This window comes from Eucalyptus grandis, chromosome 1, assembly GCF_016545825.1.
Source record: "Eucalyptus grandis isolate ANBG69807.140 chromosome 1, ASM1654582v1, whole genome shotgun sequence".
In the NCBI taxonomy this organism is placed as follows: domain Eukaryota; kingdom Viridiplantae; phylum Streptophyta; class Magnoliopsida; order Myrtales; family Myrtaceae; genus Eucalyptus; species Eucalyptus grandis.
In genome coordinates, this window is record NC_052612.1 from 15,066,943 (window position 1) to 15,075,225 (window position 8,283).

An 8,283-nucleotide genomic window follows, 5' to 3' on the forward strand; every position below is an offset into this window, starting at 1 on the left:
TTAGGATAATGAGAAGACATGAAAAGATGGTTTCACCGTTCATATGATTTTGGGACACAACTTGACAGATCATGATTGAATTATAACGAGCTTGTCTAACTTGCAGAGAATATAAGTCGTTTATTTGTTATTTCATTTATCTTGTTATTGGGCAGAGCATGAAAATGATTTTACATGGAGCTAAATATTATATATATATATATATGTGTGTGTGTGTGTGTGTGTGTGTGTGTGTGTGTGTGTATGTATGTATTATGTAACATAAAATGTAAAATTACACATTTTTGCACAGAAAGACTTTAGATACACGGACACCATAATTTGATTGACGATGGGCACCAATGGAGAAAATATGGTCAAAAAACGATTCTCAACTCTGAATTCATCAGGTACTTCAAAAATAATATACCTTTTTCCAAAAATATCTCGAATATATGCATATATTGAGAAAAATATTGGATAAAGTAGAGAAAAATCAGTTCTTGCTTGATGTGTAAAACAAATATCATGGGGGATCTTTACCGTAAGTTATGTCTTCAAATTTAATAAGAAACACATTGATCTATCAACTTGGCTAAATTATTTATGCTTCTCTCATGATGAACAATTAAGCAAATAATGTGTTATTTCTTGTGATTAAAGCTGTGTTTGGGGGGCACTTGCGGTGAATCCTACAGGTGCGATCACAACATCGACCAGGGATGTCAAGCAACCAAGCAGGTCCAAGAGATGGATGACCCGCCCGTCTACAGGACCATATACCGAGGCCACCACACTTGCAAGAACCTCATCCTCAAAGGCCCCCCAATCAACCTGGATTCATCAAGCCCTGGGGACTCCTCCATCCTCGCCTGTCAACACTAGCCTCAATCCCAAACAAGACGATAAGTAATTTATCTATTCAAGTGGAGTTTCACATAGTTTAGAAAACATATGAAGGTTCTTTTTGGGAAGAACAATTACATATAAGGTGAGCATCACATGTTTGAAAATGACAGTGTGAAGATCTCTTAGAATTTAGGAAAAAATGGAAGACAAACAAAAATTATTTCGCGGATCCGCTCCACCTTTTTAAAAATGAGAAATTTTTGGATAGCTAAGATGACATCCTTATGCTTGTGGGCCTGGAAAAATATCCTTCAACTCAGGAGGGGCTTCTGGCATCTCTTCTGCTGGAGAATTGGAGACGGCCGTGCGATTTCGCTATGGTTTGATCACTAGCACCCTAGAGGCCCCATTAACTCATGGTTCTTGGACGCACTCATTTAGAGTTTTGGACTCTCCAGACAGGCGACGGTGGCAGATCTGTTCTTGGCTTCTGGATAGGTGTTGAAGGCCTTGTTGGAGTCTTGGGGGCATCCCTTACCTATCTTTTCTCAGAACCTCGATTGCTTGTGCTGGCAAGAGAACTCTTTGGGCTTATTTTCGATAGCCTCTACGTGGGAGACCATTAGGCGGAAGAAGCCCAAGGTGCCTTGGGCCGCATTCATTTGGAGCAACACAATCACTCCTCGGTATCAATTCAACTTCTGGCTCATGGTGAGGAATCGGCTCCCAACTCAAGTTATGTTGCTCTCCTATGGTAGAATCGACAATGCGGTTTGTGCTTTCTATAACTCCAGGCCGGATTCCATTGACCACTTGTTCTTTGGTTGTCGCTTCACTTCTAGTCTGGCCTTGTTTTGGGCGGCGAGATGCAATCTTACTTGGTAGAACAGGTCCGAGATGAATAACCTCCAGTGGGCAATAAAATTTCTCTCTGGCAGCAAATTTCATCAGTGCATTGCTAGATTCTCCTTTGGAGCTTTATATCACCTGATCTGAAAGAAGAGGAATAGCATCCTTTTTAGGTAGGAAACGGTGGCAATTCCAGCCTTAAAGAACCATCTTATCAAGTAGTCAAGGATAAGGCATCGACTTTTGCTAATGTGGCAGACGCACTCAACAATAGGAGGATTGCTATTAATATGATTTTTGAGACATGACTTGACAGATGATGATTGGAATATAACTAGCTTGTCTAACTTGCAGAGAATAGAAATGATTGTTTTGCTATTTCATTTATTTTGTTATTGGGTAGAGTATGAAAGAGGTTTATATATGTACTTCTATCATAAAATGATAATTACTCACTTTTATGAAGGAATATGTGTGTGTGTGTGTGTGTGTGTATATGTGTGTGTGTGTATATAGTTCTATCATAAAATGAGAATTACTCACTTTTGCGCAGGACTTAAGATACGTGGACAAGACTAGACCTAATTGATCAATGACGGGCATCAATGGAGGAAATATGATCAGAAGTTGATTTTCAACTCCGAATTACCCGAGTACTTCACCAAAAGATACATCCATTGTCATTAATTTCTCAAATATGTTTTTCATTTGTTTTGTTATTAGTTAAGAGATAAATATGGATATAATAATTCTAACATGAAGTGTGAATTACTCATTTTCTGTAGAAAAACTTCGGTTACACAAATAAGACTAGACCATATTTTGATCGATGACAGGTACTTACGGAGGGAATATGTTCACAAATCGATTCTCAGTCGTGAATTCCCCAGGTACTTCACAAACAATAAATGCATATTCATATTCCTAAATTTCTTATTTATATATATTGAGGAAAATTATGTATAAAATAGAGAGAAATTATTGCTTGATGTCTTATACATATCTTATACATATATTACGTGGGAATCCTTACGATAATTCGTGGCTTCAAATTAATAGGAAACACATCCATTCTATTGATTGGCTAAACTATTTATGCTTCTCTCATGATGAATGATTAAGCAGATAATTAGATGGTCATTGCCCCTTGCCATGTTATAATTTAAAGAGGTTGTTCTCTAATTTTGCTAAATTTTAACTTCATCTTACCATAATACGACATAATTCTTAATCTAATTGAAACAAGCACATTATTTCTTTTTATCGTCTACCCTCAGATGTGATTATTTTTTTCAGGTTATTTTAGGATTTGATGCCTCCAAACCCCAAAATCTTCAATTAAGTGATCATTAATGTGTTATTGCTTATGATTAAAGCCGTGAGTGGGGCCACTTGCAGGCGCTACTTCTGGTGCGCTTTCAGATTCGATCAGGGATGTCTAGCAACCAAAGAAGTCCAAAAGATGCAGAATGACCCACCCGTTTACAAGACCGTATGCTACGGCCACCACACTTGCGGAAACCCCATCGCCGAATCCCCCCAATCGTCCTCGATTCACCAAGCCCCTAGGATTCTCCTCAATCCTCTTCAGTGGCAACACTAGCCTCATTGCCAAGCAAGCCAACAACAACAGCCCCATCTCTTTTCTTCTACTTTCTCATCAGTGAACCATGAGCAAAAGTTACCCAGTACGGATGATGTGAACCCCCATAGCCACGGGGATGACGATGATAGTAATAACAACCATCACTTCACATTGTCTGATTACTACGCCGTCCTGGAATGTGCTGGGGGGATTTAAGCCCTGTCGTTAGATCAAGGGGATGTGATGTTTAAGTCTTGTAGTTGTGATATGATTGTGGGGTCTGAGTTTGAAAATCTGTTGGATCATGAACTTCAATGTTGATTTCGGTGTAGGTTTCTTGATTAACGTGAGAGGTGTTTGCTAGAATGAGTTTCCTTGAAACTATTTATCCTATGCGGCAACTTGTTCAGGAGAAAAGGAGCCATATTGTAGCCAGTGTAATAATATTTCTTTGTTGAAATTTTTTTTGTTATTAGAGGGTTTTATATATCCTCTAACACCAAATACACACCACTTTCAGGAAAGAAGGTGCGAATATGCATCGTTACAATCAACTCAAACTTACACAGTAAACATTGCTAATTATCTGCAAATGAGAATTTTGCAGTAAACCGACTGTCTATTGATTAAAATGAACCAATTACATCAAGGGCCAAGAAGCAGAAAGTTCAAATTCTTCTATCAGAAAATACCAGAGCCACCACATATCCAACATACACACTCCCTTTTAAAATCTAAACCATCAACTATAGCTGCTGCATAATGGACCCCACTGATCTAGAGGTCCATCAATATAAGGGAGCTCTTGTCCACTGAACCACTTATCCACAGCACATAAATCTCAGATGCAACTCAAAGGTGATTCTACTTCGAGAGTCCCTACATCCTTTGAAGCAGTGCTCAACTGTGAATCTCACAGTTTGAATCACAGCATCAACAAGAGGAAGAGATCGAATGCAGCTTGGAGTTCCTGGCTCTCCACTGATAAATGCGACAACTCCATAGTAGCATCAACAAACACTCATGAAAATCACTTCCCTTAGTGGTCTGCTTCAACCAAGACAGTTCAATGTTCCAATCGCTAATGCTTCGATGAACGAAACACATCTGCAAAATTGGGACTCAAATCCAATGAGAACAACTGCACTCGAAAAATAGGTGAGATTTGGATGCAAAACTGCTAGCCAGGAAATGAACAACGTACTCCAAAGCAATTTATCCTTCTTTCTGCTTCTAAAAAATATCAACTCCAATCCCTCTAATTTTACAAAAAAGACCTAGAATCACAATTTTCTTCTCCTCAGCTTTCATGGACTTCTCCTTCTCTTTTAATAATTTCAACATTGACTCAAGGTCCTCATCTTTCTTTTTAAATCTCCGTCTTTGCATCCACAGCAGACTCTCGCTTTGCCAATTTCTGTTATTTGGTTTATTTCAACTTCCTTCCGCTCAATTTCTTCTATCTTGGTTTTTCAATTCCTTGTCAAGAGATTTCCTCCTCTCTTCCTATTCAGTCTCAAAGCTGAGCATTTTACCATCTAAGGTGGCCTTTTGCTCATAAGCAAGTTTCTGGATCCCCACCTGCACAGCAAGCAAGAATCAATTCTACACTGCTAGACATGAGCTATAACGCCATATCATTCCATCCAATCCAATCATTTAAAGTGGAAACTATCATGATTAAACTCATCTAAATATAATCAATAAAAACAAAGGTGAATAGAAATTAACACATACGGCACCCACAGTAAAGCTCCCAAATGACCCCAAAAGACAGAACGATCAACACACAAACATGGAAGGAAACCCCTATGCATGAAAATGTTATTGACTTGATTCACAAAATAAGTGATTTAATAAGAGTTGTTTCTGCTTCCCAGTACTACTTTCTGCTTTACTCTGTGCAGGACCTAATATCCAACATTCACCACACCAAGCGACATAGGATTGGGTCTAGTAAATTAACTATTGAGTGATTCAGCACGAAATATTAGTTCTTGCAAAGTATTAACAAAAAAATATACTCATTTAAAAATTGACCGCTACATGAAATGAATACATGAAAGGAAGAAAAGCATTATCAATCCTCAGTGCACAAGAACATCTCCCCTTTTCCACAAAGAAAACACCTTTTGAGCTAATCATATTTGTGTTGAATCGTCAGCAGCATCATCTTAAAAAACTTTGTTCAGTATGTAATAAATCAGTAATTTCTAGAGACAAATTATGCATCCTACTCACACTCTCCCAGATTCAGCTCGTTCTCCAATGCAAGTAGCTTTTCCTCTTTTGATCTTATAATGCTTTCTTCTTACTGTACTTCCTGCAACCAAATTGAAAAGTGAACTAAATGACTATTGGAAAAATATGATGTAGGTTGATTTGCAAAGACCGAGAGGAGAACCAGCAGCACTGAACAGTGAACTTACCTTTTCTTTTGCAGCCAAGTCTGCTAAACTTGGATTTATATGTTTCTCGTTCTCATAAAACATTGATTTGGATGACATCATGTTTCTGTAAGCTTCTTCAAGATCCATCTCCTTCTGCATAAGAAGTGGGTCAATTTCATTGGCCTTTCCCTCTGTTGGGATGAGATTCGGGAAACGGATTCCCAAAACGGTGATTCGACACAAAATCAATCACAAATGTAGCGGAAGCGAAGCCCAAGAAATTCATGAATCACCAATCCTAAGGCACGCCACATAAACGAACGTACCTTATTTCCACAGACTAAACCCTAGTGTTGCGAATCAAAGAGGGATAAACCACGCCGTTCTTCAGAGGCTAAACTGTTCTTCGGGAGAGCGCAGTCTGAAAGGACGTAAGTTCTTCTTAGAGAGGATGTGCGTCAAAGAGCGAACGTAAGTCAGAGAGCGAGAGAGCGAGAGAGCGAGAGAGCGTAATCTCTCTTAATCCTATTAGAATACGTAACCCTTTAATCTCTTATTAACCGCCTCTCTGATTTTTCTTTATTTTTAAATAACTTCCTCCATGGGCCCTCAACTCACGGGCCGGGCCTTTTGGACCCAACATGGGTGGACAGGCTAACTCGGGCCCATCAAAAAAAGAAAAATCCATCATCTCCCACTCGCACATGGTGGTCCAAAACCAACATGGGCGGACTACTCGGGCCCATCAGAGAAAATCCATCACAGACTCCCACTTAACATGGTGGGCCAAACAGAATCCTATTTTCCTCACTGCAACATTCATACTGGTGAATAGTCCGTGCGACCAGCATACTTTGAAAGCTTGTTGCCATACATCTGTTAGGAATATATAGCAGCTCATAATGGGCATCACATCTTGAGTAGATTTAGTATGTAATACCCTAGATCGATCGATCACATTTATATTTCTCTTGATCTCTTTTAAACAATGATATATATATATATATATATATATATATATATATATTGTATTCACAATTATGATTATCCCAAAGACAGTCATAATTGGTAACCAGTGAATACAAAACTACAATGTGATTCTTCAAATTTGATCTTCCTCTTTCCTTCAAACTCTCAATTTCAGTTCAGCTTGCTTTTCTAGAAATGTCCCATTAGATCGAATTAACTCATGACCATTGGCAATATCCTAAGATAGCAAACACTAAATAGAAATCTTGAGAATAAGTAAAAGTCATGAGGGCACTATAATTGAGGAACTCTTTTCCTCAAAAGTCTCACACGGCATAAAAGTTGAGATCAAACTTTTGTCACTCTTATTAATTATCTCATGCATACGTAGTATGAAATACGTATTACGGTATTAACTCATTTCCCATGGAGCGTATGTCTACACCTTCAATACCGTACATATGATAGTTCAGACATACCCAATGTCTAACTTGAGTTCACATATCTATTCATTCACAAAATTTATCAGAACTCACATTTGGCATCATAGACAGATAAAGTAAAATATGTGAGTTATTTTACTTTTGGACATAGTAAATATTATGTCCTCATCTTAACACTCAGTTAAGGCGATAAATATATTTTAAGCTTGAGCTCTCGATTATCACCTAGATAATAAGCTTAAAAAAACAGTCTCATCTCTATTTATCACACAGTAAATAGAGGCGATTACCCGTGTGAGTGGGCTAATCTTTTATCTGTCCGACATACTTTCTCAACTTAAAGTAATGCACTGAGCATTAAGATGCATAAAGATCAAACAAAGATTCATATGCATTAATGATGAAAAAACAAATTCATCAAATGTGAACACTTAAGGGAAATTACAATATTTAGTACATTAGCCTCTACGCAATCCTAGAGATTTCACATGGCCACAAAACACATCTCTAGGTATTGGCTTTGTCATATGATCTGCTACCATTATATGCGTAGATATGTACTGTAAGTTCACATCCTTTCGTGCAACCATATCTTTGACAAACTTATACTTGGTATCTATATGTTTGGTCTTGCCATGATATTTTGGATCTTTAGTGTACGTTTTTGCTGCTTGGCTATAACAGTTAATCAACAATGAATCTGCAGCTTTCTCAATAACACCTAAATGATTCAAAAAATCTCTTAAGCCAAACACTTTCTTATACTACTGCTGATAATGCCACGAACTCACCTTTCATCGTGGACAAGGATATACACGTTTGTTTCTTACTGCTCCAACATATGGCACCATTATTTAGTAAGAAAACAAATCCAGAGGTATATTTCATTTCATCTAAATCTCCTCCCCAATCAACATCTAAATAGCATTCGAGTCGCAGATCCTTTTCTTGATAACTCAGCGTATAATCAGCAGTTCCCTTTAGATACCTCAATATTATTTTAACAGCTTTCCAATGTGTTTGACTTGGATTGGATTGGTATCTACTCACCATTCCAACTGTAAAACATATGTTAGGTCTTGTACACATCATAGCGTACATCAAGCTCCCAACAGCACTAGCATAAGGAACATGTTTCATTTGTTCCTTCTCTTGTGGAGTCTTAGGACACAGTCTATGGCTTAATCCTTCACCTTTTGCAATAGGAGTTTCTATGGGT

General features: G+C 38.0%; 1 long non-coding RNA gene across 1 annotated transcript; it reads right to left on the reverse strand.

The window, feature by feature from the left end:
- Nucleotides 1-3,879: 3,879 nt before the first annotated feature.
- On the reverse strand, nt 3,880-5,828 carry LOC108958914. The gene is made up of 3 exons (XR_001986298.2): nt 5,692-5,828; nt 5,504-5,585; nt 3,880-4,843 (listed from the first exon to the last, which is right to left on the reverse strand). It is a non-coding gene; the product is annotated as an uncharacterized LOC108958914 (long non-coding RNA).
- Between the last annotated feature and the right edge of the window lie 2,455 nt (nt 5,829-8,283).